General features: G+C 48.9%; 1 pseudogene; it reads right to left on the bottom strand.

Moving 5' to 3' along the window:
- Nucleotides 1-8,372: 8,372 nt before the first annotated feature.
- On the bottom strand, nucleotides 8,373-8,941 carry LOC136470247 (uncharacterized; annotated as a pseudogene).
- Nucleotides 8,942-10,596: the final 1,655 nt, after the last annotated feature.

The raw sequence follows: 10,596 nt of genomic DNA, 5'->3' as shown, positions 1-10,596 counted from the left end.
TAGTGTAAGTTTCAATCTAACTAATTTTTGTTTCCAGGGAACCATACATTCTCTGAGGAATGATCGATGTCCATGGTTGTAAGGAATCTGGAGGCTGGAGTAGGCCACCTGCCCCGTTTGGTCAGGCTCCGGTGGCTCCGGCTCTCGCCTGTCGGCTCCAAGGCGGTCGATACCCGGCTACTGTTCACCGGAGCTATTTTTCTCTCTCATCCTTTCCTCTCTCACTCACACCACCGGAGCCGGAGAAGCTCATTTTTCTGGCTCTGCGGCTCCAGCTCCTGTAGGCACCTGTCGGCTCCTGGGCGGCCGACACCCGGCTACAGTGCAGGAGCCAGAGCGTTTTTTTTAATTTTAACACTTTTTCAAACTTAATTTTAAATCTAACACTCTTAGGTTTTTTAAACTAACACTTTTGTCCATGCCTATTGTCCTGGTGCGGCCAAATGCCTGTGCCGCGCCATGCATGGTGGCGCGGTAGAGGGCTGACATGGCGGCGGCCAGAAGCGCTGGCCGCTAACATGGCAGGGCTCTGCCGCGCCACCGATCTTGGCGCGGCAGTGCCGCGCCCTGATCCATGGCGCGGTAGAGCTAGGTATAACCTCCACCGTGGCCCGCGTGCCCAAGCAGTCGCTGTTCTCCGAGTAGCGTAGCAAGGCTGGCCACCGCGCCTACCCACCGCCGTGCACTCCATCTGCCGCGGCCGCGTCCGCCCACGCTAGCCAGCCCACCCACGCCAGCAAGCTAGCCATGTCCGCCCGCTCGCGCCAGCTAGGCAGCCAGGCAGCCAGGCCGCCAGCTACCAGGTGCGGCCGCCATGCCTGCACGCGGGCGTGCCTCCCCCTCCGGCCAGAACCTTCGGTCACGCACGGCGGCTGCCCTGTGCCCGTGCCTCCCGGCCCGGTCTTGCGCGCTGCAACGAGGTACTCCACTAATATAGTTAGCACAATTAATAAAGTTAGTAAAATTATTAAAGTATAGTTAGTAAAGTTAGTTAGTTTAGTTAGTATATGTAATATAATAAGTTAGTATAGGTAGTTTAGTTAGTACAGTTATAGTATGCCTTGTATAGATGTTAATATTTGATTAGTTAGTATAGTTATAGTTAGAAAATATATTAATGTTAGTATGGACATTATGTACGATGATTTCGATGACTTAATGAAGTTTCTTGAAATGCTTCTGCAGATGGATTGTTGTGTTAGAGTTTTGTACGGAGGAAGTGTTAGGAGAGAGGATGGTATGTTTGAGTATATGGAAGAAGAATTGGAATGGTTTGATGAACCTCCTAGCTTCAACGACCTTTGTGTCTGTTTGAATATAAAGTTTGGCGGTGATTTCACACTAAAGGGAAGGTTTGATACTAGAAAGACTAGGGCACACTATGTCCTTATGCCCTTGCGTGACCCTGCTCACTGGTCCCGCTACACTAGGGTTCTCCAAGGTTCCAATGTGCCCATGGCTGAGGTGGTGGTGGAGAATGGGTACAGGACGCATGGTGTTCAGGACGGCCCATCCATTGATGGTTTTGGAGGCAATGAAAAAGAATTAGGTGTCGAAGGGGAAGCAACTCAGACATGGATTTGGACGGTCAGTTGATGTAGGAGCAGTTTCATTCAACCGTAGTAGGCTATATAAGCAACGACTTTGATGTGAATGAGTTCGAATGGGAAGAGGAGGAGCAGGAGGAGGAGGACAAGATCGGTGATGTAGTTAGCAGTGATTCAGACGATTCTGATGATGACCAAGGAGGTATAGATGCTATGGCAACAACGGTTGATGCCATGCCAGTACTAGTACATACTATGCCATTACCAGTACCAATTGAGGTTTTGCAAGGTGTCCATGCTCAGGGTAGACTAGTCATAGATTTGGCTGCAGATGATATCCTCTATGATTCATGGGCCAGAATTAGCGAAGCGCAGCAGTATGTTCCACCACCACCTTACACAGCGACTGAGCTTGAGCAACTAAGGTCCAAGAACGTACCTTTCAGGGGCATTTCGAACTATAGGGACGTCAGCATGATGGATATGGCAGTTTGTGATACCGGTCTCTAGATGTGTAGGAATTCATTGTATAACCATGAGATAGAAACCCTTAGGAAGGGGATGATATTCAACACAATGTCAGAGATGAAACTCTTCCTTTAGGACTATGCTATGTACCACCATAGACCGCACACCGTCACTCATTCGGACCAGGAGTTGAGGTACCACTTGATATGCAAAAACGGTTGTCTGTGGAGGTGAAATGCACGAAGGAGACAGAGTAATGGCAAGTGGAGGATAACTAAAGTTGTTGAACCCCACACTTGCCTAGACAATAGGGGGAAGGAAAATTATCAGCAACTCACTACACGTTACCTTGCCCGTCGTATATTGGGGCTCGTTGATGACAATAACGACATCTCGGTGTCTTCTTTACAACAGTCCATATCTGGATTCGTTAGGTACAATGTGACATATGGAAAGGCTTGGCGTGCTAAGCAAATTGCTCTGGCGATTTGATGGGGTACTTGGGAGAAAGCGTACAACAGGGTGCCCCGCATCTTATGTGCAATGCATTATTACAAACCCTGGCTTAAAATGATTTGTGGACATCGGAGGGATGTTTTTTGGGACCCATTGAGGCATGTCCTCTATCATGTGTTCTGGTCATTTGCACAAATGAAACATGCATTCTAGTTTGTCAGCCAGTCATACTTGTTGATGGCACTTTCCTAATAGGAAAGTACAGGGGCACATTGATGATGGCTGCTACTGTTGATCCTGAGGACCAGATAGTACCCGTGACATTTGCTTTGGCAGAAGGAGAGAACAATGAATCATGGTCATGGTTCATGTGGCTTCTACATGTGCAAGTGCTTGGCCCAACTCACACTATATGTTTGATCTCCGACCATCATGTAGGGCTTCTTAATGCTGCAGCTGAGCATATAGATGGGTTCCCGCCTCTAGTACATAGATGGTGTATGAGACACTTTGCCGCTAATTTCTGGCGGCGTCAGTGGAAGCAGGAGGTATGTGACAAGGTAAAGGTTCTATGTTGTGTACATACAGAGCACCAGTTCAAGGAGACAAAGAGAGAACTAGACAAGATGGTAAATGTAGCGGGAAAGGCCTAGTTAGAGGCGTAGAGGAATAGAAGGCTCAGTGGGCGTTAGCATATGATGAGGGGGGTTTCAGGTATGGCATCATGACCACTAACTCCTCAGAGTCCTTCAACCATGTATTCACCAGAGTTCGATCGTTGCCTGTGTCTGGAATTATTGAGTTCTCCTTTCATAAGTGCAATGAATATTTTGTGAAGAGGTGGGAGCTTGCGCAGAGGAATATAGCTGAGTAGGGGCATTTTGGAAAGGCCAGAGCTAAACATTTGAAGGAGGCCGAGGAATTGGCCAAGCAACACACCGCCGAGCCATATGGACCCTGCCGCCATATCTTTAGTGTACGGGGCAAGGGTGGCACAAGCCTGGGCGGCGAACGTTATGGTGGACAAAACTACCGAGTTGATCTTGAAAAGGTAGAGTGCAGTTGCAATGTCCCTCAGATCATGCATGCCCCTTGCTCTCATATGATCACGGCCTGCAGGGTTCACGGGTACAACTATGAGGATTTGCCATATATGTCACCCTTGTATCTCCGTTCGAACACCGTTAGTATTTGGGAGATGAGCTTCGAGCCATACCTTAACCCAACACAGTGGCCACCTTATAATGGTTATGACTACGTGCCGCATCCGGATCTAATGAAGGTAGGGAAGGGTAGGAGGAAGAAGAAGCGACTGAAGGGGGACATGGACGCTATGAGAGGGTATGGCAAAGACATGTACGGTGGGGGAGACTTCACTGAGACCCGTGGCAGGAATCTTTGCTCCATTTGCAAACAATCTGGCCACAAGGCTAGCCGGCATAGAAGATAGCAGGTGATTTCATATTGTGTTCGTATTGCATAATAAGTAGTTCAAATTTTGCAATGCTACATAATGTTAATCTAAAAATTGTTAATTTGAATACTCCAACCCTTTGTTTATCATTTTGTAACAGGATGGCCCCTCCCACGCCGCACCAGCTGATCCCCCTTCTTGATGTGGAGTACGACGACCCCCTTCTTGTATTGGACGACGAGGTTCATTACGTCATGGGACTTAGTTCATTACATCAAACTTATGTCGAACGAATATTGTCGTCGAAAACTTGTAGACTCATAAACCAATGAAAATGTTGTATGGCAACTTATCGTCCATTTATTTGCTTCATGTTTGTTTTATATAGCACTAGTAGTTTTGTACAGCACCTCCGCCTGTAAGCCCACCTCCGCTTGTAGTTCTATAGTTTTGTACAGCACAGACGCGTCGTGGGCTATGGCGCGACAAATGATTACGTTTATTTTAGAAATTTTGAACGCATGATACAAACAGATGTGATCACTTAAGATCGATCATGGGTAATCCGAGTACATGATACATGGGTACAATACATCAGTAGTTCAAATGGAATATAAGACAACACAATAGAATTTCTACTACATGGCTACATTGATCATTAATAAAGCATGGAACTAACAGACGACGCAATAAAAAACCCTCAGTCAGAAACATACTGAGTAAGCAACTCATCGTCCGAGTACCAATCCTCAACCACAACCCTGTTGCCATGGCTAGGCTCACCTGCATTGCTCTAACCTGCCTATCGCCTGTAGTAAGTAGCCTCTGCTTCATCTACGGCTCCTGCGGCCTGAGTGAAGAACGTGTTGTCATCCTCCTCTGCCTGTAAGTCCACCTCTACTAGAGCGATGAGCTCGCTCAGTCTGCCAATGCCGTCCTCATCCTCCTTCGCCTGCAAGCCCACCTCTGCTAGAGTGATGAGCTCGCTCAGTCTACCAGTGTCATCCTCATCCTCCTCTGCCTGCAAGCCCGCCTCTACTACAGCAATTAGCTCACTAAGTCTGGCAGTGTCGTCCTCATCCTCGTCCCCCTCATCAGACAACACAATTAGTGATTCAACGGTGCGACCAGCTCACTTTCTGTGCTCATCTAACTTCTTTTCCTTGTATCTTGCATGAGCCACCTCTGCAGCATGTTCCTCACTGTATCCAATCCCTTCATGTATAAAATGCAATCAGTTAGCAACGTGATTATATTACATTTACAATCAGGCAACGAAAATAGGCGTTCAAGCACTCACTGGCACATAATGCAACAACATGCTCGTTCAAGACCTACATTTGTACTCTTGTCTCCTCCCTTGCCTCCTTCCTTGCCCTCTCCTCCTCTAATGTCATCCGTCTCTCCAACCCCCATTTGTTAAGCCCAACATTGATCGGGTTACAAATACCACGCTGTCTAGCAAACTCACGCATCTTTTTTGTGATGTTTAACGAATAGGTTGACGTAGTCAGGTCCATATCCCATCTTCCTTGCAATTAGTTGCCTCTTCTTCAGTTCATCCAAGAACTTAGCTTGACCATCGTAACGTTCTCACCTGCATTTCTTAGTGCTCTGTTCAAAAGAAATATTATATCATATATATCTTAGCAAAAGAAACAAAATACGATTTCATGTTTACCACAAAAATAACGAACCTCTCCATACTCAACCATATGGCCGCAATAATGGCCTATTCCAAGCTCCGAAGGGACTAGGCCATAGTTAGAATTAACACCACATTCGCACTTGACTGGTGGTGCTTTGTAAATTAACCTTTCTTTCTTCTTTTGTTTTGCTTTTGGAGGTTCTTCGGGCCATTTGTTCTTAGGACCATACAACCACTCCTTGAAACGACACTTCGCCATTGAATACACCTAAATAACGTGACATTAGTATATGACACATATAGCTCAACATTTCAACACATACACTTTGCACTTACTTCATGCTTGTTTGGACACACAAACTCCAACATATTGTTAGGGTTTATCATGGCTCGGTCTCCGCAATGGCATAGAGGAGGTTCCTCGAGTCGTCTAACTACGGCTAAGTGCTTCTCCTTAGCCGTCATTGGAGGGGGGTTAGGGGGAGGTGGAACCCACCGCTCGAAGTGCTCTCGTGGATGTCGCCCTCTCCACCAATCGTCGAAAAGGAGGTATCTGGGGTCAAACTTGTCTGCACCGTCGATCCACTGAAAGAAAAAGCACCTCTCATGGACCTACACAACAAAAACTCAACAAAATATTAGTAACCTAGTAATACAAATGAAGAAGAAAAATATACGGAAACAATTACTTACATTAAAACGACTGTACGTGTAGAAGCAACGAGCCGCTGTGTCCGGATGTCTCGATTGAAACACGTCGGCCGGACGACCACAGTCACAATTAGGGACAGGGAGTTCAGGAGGGACTAGGGCATCTTTGCTAGACTCGTCGGGGTATATTTCTCTAGGACGACCCCGTTTTCGCCATAACTGCTCCCGAAACATGTCTTCCATCTAATAAAACGGTTCAAATTAAACATCAATCGAAACAACGTAAATTAATGTAAAATGTAATCATTTGCAATGCAACTAAAATATTATAAACAACAATTATAGCAACAAAAATATACATGGCAAACATACTTCTAACTAAATAATTAACCTTAACATTGACAAAATCATACTAATATCTTCATAATATCTTATCCACCATTCAAACGAAAATAAAATGTGCGTCATTACCTTGAACTAGGACGAGGAGGGAGGGAGGCGGCCGGGGAATGGAAGGGAAGGGAGGGAGGCGGCAATGGAGGGCCAAGCTGCCGCCGTTCGTGGCGCGGCGGCCGGCGTGCTTGGCGACAGGCGGGAGCAGGAGCGACGCCTAGGCCGCTTTGCTACTCGGGCAGCAGGACTGGCCGTAGCGGAGGTTATACCCGGCTCTGCCGTGTCATGGATCAGGGCGCGGCACTGCCGCGCCAAGATCGGTGGCGCGGCAGAGCCCTGCCACGTCAGCGGCCAGCGCTTCTGGTCACCACCACGTCAACCCTCTATCGTGCCACTATACATGGCGCGGCACAGGCATTTGACCGCGCCAGGGCAATAAGCGCGGCCAAAAGTGTTAGTTTTAAAAAAACCGAGAGTGTTAGATTTAAAATTAAGTTCGAAAAAGTGTTAAAATTAAAAAAAAATCGCCGGAGCCCGTGGGAGCCCGGCCAAACGGGGCCTAATAGTTGAATCTTAGCACTCTCATCAAACTCTGACTAGATCAAACACACCAGGCATAAGATCAGGTACCAATTTCCTTTTTTTGCTGCCAAATTTTTGTGCTTGCATGCTTCATGGTTCATCTTTTACCCTGATGTACACCTGTTTTCTCAAAACTAATATCATTGTATTGGATTCTCATTTCTTGAAAGTCGGTGTGCATGTGTGCAGACCAAATGGAAACAAACACAAGAGACCAGTAGGAAAAGAATACAAGTCCGTTGATTTATGGTGATCAGTTTGTATAGCTACAACATTTGAAATGCTCCTGTCCTGTCTAAATGGCCATCATTCATTGGAACCTGGGTTCTGAACACACAGTGCTGCTTGAAGAAATCGCTGGCTACTGACACTGGTGGGAGAGTGCTTTGCAGCAACCTTGCCGAACTGCGGACTGTGGAGTGCTTTGGGAGAAATTATTCAAGTTATGCGTGTGACTGCTATTTCTCAAGTTATTACAACTGGGAACAGTGGATACGATTGTATTTTTCTTTTAAAAAGGGACCACCTTTATTATTATTGGCAAACTATCAACCCTGATCAACATTGGGCGCGGCGAAGACTAGCTTCCTAGTTGTCCATAATGAGCAACGATATTTTACACGGACATAGCTACCCTAAACAGGATGGTATATTAACTTTCCCAAGTTCATTCTTGATAAATCTTAAGAGAATCCCTCAAAAAATAAATCGTAAGAGAGTATTAATTTATGAATTTCCAAAGTTTAAATCATCTCTGAAAATGGAAAAGGCTGAATTAATCCAGGGCTGACACGCGTCACACTTAGGGTTGAAAACGGTCGGGAACGGTCGGGAAAACACCGTAACCATTCCCGCTCCTGCATTATATGACCGGGAATGGTAGCGGGAACGGGAAAGCCAGACGGGAAAATGAATTCAATATTACGGGATATCGGGAACGGAATACTTTAATCGGGAACATGTCGATTATGATCAGGAATCGATAACACAAAAATAGGAACATCGATATACATGTAACCACTTAAAACAGTTAGCTCGACACAATAATTGCAACCATGCATATATGGATGAAAGCAACACAGAATGACAGCAACATATCCACACCACAGTTTGAGTGCTTGACAGATCGACAGCAACACAACAAAAAAAGAAGAAGAGATGTCTACTAAATACACACGGGCTTCTGCCAAGAGAAGTGGAAATGCAGAGATTATCACATCAGCACAACTGACCTCGCCGGATGCACAATCTCGAGCGCGCTCATGTCCTTGGTAACGGACTTCAGGAGCACCTTCGATGTCCTCACTCGGGAGAGTAGCTTCAGCCCGAAGCTGCAACAAACAGAAAACAGTCAGCGCATAAGCCCAATGACCCGGCATCATTTCGCCATCTCCAAATCAATCCTAGCCGAGCCTTGAACTCACCTATGGATCTGGCTCTTCATCGACCCCTCCGGCGCGCTCTCGAACCCGATCCATGCCCTGTTCATCTGCAAATCCAAACCAATCCATCAGAAACCCCAAATGCGGGCGACGCCATGGGTACCCACGCGAGCATGGCTGTGGGGTGGGAGGCAGGCACCTTGTCAGTGACAAAGTCAACGATGGCCTCGGCCTTCTCCGGCGCTGTGTGGCCCCCGAAGGAGATGCCGCGCTAGAGATCCCTCTGAGTCAGCGGTGGCGGAAGGGCGCCATCGGTAGCGGATGCTGCGGCGGAGGCGCACGGGAGGGCGAAGCACTAGGCGCGGCCCTTGACGGGGAAGACGATGATGTGGGCCTGCATCGCGTGGCACAGCGCGGCGAGGTGGGAGTGGGAGTGGGAGCAACCGAGCAAGGGCAGGGGGCACGGTGCGGGAGGCGGCGGCGTGGGGGAGGCCTTAAAAATAGGAAATTCCCGCGGGAGTTTTCCTATATAAATACGGGATCCGCTAATTCGGTCAGGAAAACACTCTAACTGATTTCGATCCCGGATTCGCCGTATTTTCCCAGATTTCTTCCTGAATCTGTTTTTCCCGATAAAATGATATCCGGTCGGGAATTCCGGTATTCGGTGCCGGTCGGTACGGGAATTTCCCGTTCCTTTTTCTTTAGTCACACTATGACTGGTCCACGTGGCATGCTGACGCTAGCGTGACGTCAGCATGACGTCATCATCTCGGCTCCGGGCTGACAAGTGGGGTCCTTCTAACGTCAGCATGACATCATCAACGTCATCAGTTCCGACAGGTGGGGTCAGGGCTCTTGGGTCGCTGACAAGTGGGTCCGGTCAAAGTCAACGTCAAGTCAATGGGCAACGGGTCATAGTCACTGACATGTGGGGCCAGAGTAGCTGACGTCACCGTGATGTCATCATGACGTCACCTCGGCTGTGTTGTTACTGACAGGTGGGACCCGCATGATGTTGTCATGACGTCACTTACTGACATGTGGGTCTAGAGTCTCTGTGTCGCTGACATGTGGGTCCGGTCAATCGGTCAATGTTGACCGGTCAACAGTCAACACAGACCGGGTCTAAACTGGGCCGGTTGGGCCTGGATATGGGTTGGGCTTTGGCCTACCACGTGGCATGCTGTGGCGTTGCCATGTCGTAGCCAAGGGCCTCCACTGGGCTTTGTCCACAGATCGGCCCACACCGCGTGGCTCATGGTGGACTGGCGTTCATGGTCCATGGACCGTAGGCTGGGTCTTCAGTGGACCGAGTCTATCCTTCTTCCCTCTGGCCTGGTCCATGTGCACCGGGTGTAGGTGTGTGCGACCGGTGAGGGGAATCCTCTGCTTCCTTCCCCGACGTGCTCCCGCCGGTGGTGTGCTCAACGGCGAGCTCCCAAAGTGGCACTGGCGTCCAATTGAGGTGGGGAAAAGCATCGCTAGGCCTCGGCGAATATGGTGGCAGGGTCAAGGTGGTGGCCAGGGCTTCCTACGGTGGTCGGTGGCTCGGCATGGCGGTGTTCGCTGGCGGGGCATCTAGGGGCTGTTCCGGGGGGTCCTAAGTGCCCTGTTTTCTCCAAACGGTTAGCCAGATGCAGGATATAGCGTCAACGACAACCATAGGGCATGGTGGAGTCCGCATGTGGTGGTGGTGCACGGCGGAGCTCCAGCCGAGGTCCGGTGCTCATGGCCAAGGCGTTGTGGCTGGCTAACGATGACTTGGTCTTACGTGGCTATCCTCTAGGCGTCACGGCGGTGCTCTACGGCTTGTGTCCTGGTCCAGCGGGCGGCCGGGTGCACATGCGGTGGCCACGCCATGATGGCGGCACCGTGAGCGCAACGAGCATGTGCTCTGCTATGGCGTCCATGGGGCTAGGAGGAGGTCTCAACATAGGAACTCACCGAGTGGTGCTGGCAGCGTTCGATTGTGGTGTGGTGGCGAGGCGCGTCGTTGGGGTAGGCGCTCAGGGCGCGCCTGGGCTCCGGTGATCGATGTCTCCGAGCTCTCTG

Source organism: Miscanthus floridulus, chromosome 8 (assembly GCF_019320115.1).
Source record: "Miscanthus floridulus cultivar M001 chromosome 8, ASM1932011v1, whole genome shotgun sequence".
Taxonomy (NCBI): domain Eukaryota; kingdom Viridiplantae; phylum Streptophyta; class Magnoliopsida; order Poales; family Poaceae; genus Miscanthus; species Miscanthus floridulus.
The sequence above is the reverse complement of the archived record's forward strand: the minus strand, read 5'-3'. Positions and strand labels throughout refer to the sequence as shown.